The sequence below is a fragment of the Fopius arisanus genome, unplaced genomic scaffold (assembly GCF_000806365.1).
Source record: "Fopius arisanus strain USDA-PBARC FA_bdor unplaced genomic scaffold, ASM80636v1 scaffold00064, whole genome shotgun sequence".
NCBI lineage: Eukaryota > Metazoa > Arthropoda > Insecta > Hymenoptera > Braconidae > Fopius > Fopius arisanus.
The window spans coordinates 334,095-336,401 of NW_011887803.1; positions in this window are offsets into that span (position 1 = coordinate 334,095).

Below are 2,307 nucleotides of genomic sequence, written 5' to 3' on the forward strand. Positions count from 1 at the left end.
TTTAAATTTTTGTGTATTTTATTACACAAAATGGTATAATTGAGAATTATCGATCCGAAGGAAGTTGAAAATGTGATGACAATTGATGAAAAGTGTTTTGGACAATGATATACTCTATCAATGCACTCAAATCAACTATAATACATATCAATCTTATAAAAACAATTTTACCAACACTATGTGTTTATTTAGCGAATAGTTGACGTAATATTTACTTTTTGACATGAATAATCTATTACGCGTTGATTAAAATAAATCAATCAATGAAAGTAAAACAAAGAGTTTATGACCCGGAAGAACGTATTTATTATATAATTAATGCATATCATACTTTATTGTGTAATTATTGATGGAAAAATTTTAATGTGAATTAGGATCTCTTGACCATAAAAATCACATACATATCTGCTGAATTCCCATGTTTTTTATCTGGGAAATCAATAATGATGAAATTTTAGGATAATATATCCAGAAAAGACGATAGGGGTTTGAAAAATTTTGAAAATACTGTACTCGTTGAAGAAAAAAAATATAAACGTCATAGGTATATTAGATAAAATTATTATTGTTGAAAATGGAAGAAAAATAGAAATAGAAAAAGATACTTCATACATATACATGAATTTTGTATTATCTTTATTTTTATGGATAAAGGAGAAATGAATATTTTTGTTCTCTCAAAAATTATCTAGTACACCATTTGAGAATTTAATTAACGTAATGAAAATAATCGCGTTCTTCATTCCATTTTATAATTTTATCAACATTTTTCTCTTTACACTAATGTGCCAAATGCGATTCTATAATGGCCCTATGAATTTTTATAGAAATCCGCAGGAGGCATATTATTGCTGAATTAATTGAAAATTAAACTTATAATTAATAAAATAATATGAATAATAATTTTTGTTTTAAAGTTTAAAACAAAAAAAAAAAGCCACAAGAAATATCCAACTGTACGTGAGAAAGTTTCTTGTTTTTTTGTTTTCCTTTCGGATATTAGATGATGATAATTAATTAATGATGATAATTAGTGTATAAATTGAAAACGAGTGTAAAGAGAAAAATTGATTGATCATATTCCAAAACGAGTATATGTGACACAATTAAATTCGATAGGTTTTTATAGATGTGATATTGCAGATAAATCCAACTAGTGAATGAAAATGCAATAAAAGTACTGGAAGAGATTCCTTAAATTGTTTTTTTTTTTCACTGCAAAGGAATCACGCTGAGACATATCGAGTTGCTGGTGACGTCTAGCTAGACGTATAGCTGGACGTACGCCTGTTATCTAATCAATAAAAGACTAATTAAATTAGTGAACGTGTATTTTTGTACAGGTGGCTAACAGCTATCAACGAAAATGTTGAGACAAATGAAAAAAACACCCACAAACTTGACTAACAGATATTTAGATATCCCAAGACGAATTATGCGATCGTCAGTATTTTTAATGATGATTATAATTCATATCCCTCTACCGTAATGAATAAATGAATTGATAATTGAAATGAGAAAGTACCCTCGAGCTCTCAAGCCTTCCATTATCCCAAGAGTCATGGAAGAAATGATAATATATACATCCTGTCCAAGTTTTTTTTAGATAGTAAATAAAAATCCTAGGTCTACTTTTAAGTGGAAACACGCAGAGCAATTGCACATTCATTACGATAATTGGAATTAGAAAATACCCATCATGTCTATTGATTTAGTAGAAATCCATAGATACTATTAAATTTTAAATCGAAAGATAAATAGATTCTCATTGGAAATTAACATTCCATTGATCATACAGTTGCACAATCTTTGATGAATTGATAATTATATTTCAAGGAATAATCATGAAACATTATTATCAAATTAAAATACACGGAGCATAAAAAATGTAATCATTGCATCAGCATTTTTTCTGCTATTCCACAAAATTATATAAATATATTATAGATATATTGATTATTCGCATTTTTCAAGTGGAAAATATTTATAATAAGTTAATCTATCAGCAGAAAAATCTATATGTAGTAGTAATTATTTATAAATTTTCAAATTTATGGAATTGTAGTAGTTAATTACTATTATTATTGTTATTGGTGAATACTTACTGGAAAGAAAAGTGATGAATAAATATCAGAAACAATGAGTATTTGTCTGCTCATTCACCTCTCACTGTGATATTCAAATTTTAATATCGATTTTTGAACTTATCTTTCAATTATTATCGATAATCCAGAAAAAAATTCTAGATTAATTCCATGTGTAATGGAGGAGATAGATAACAATTATCGAAACATGTGGCACGTTTTA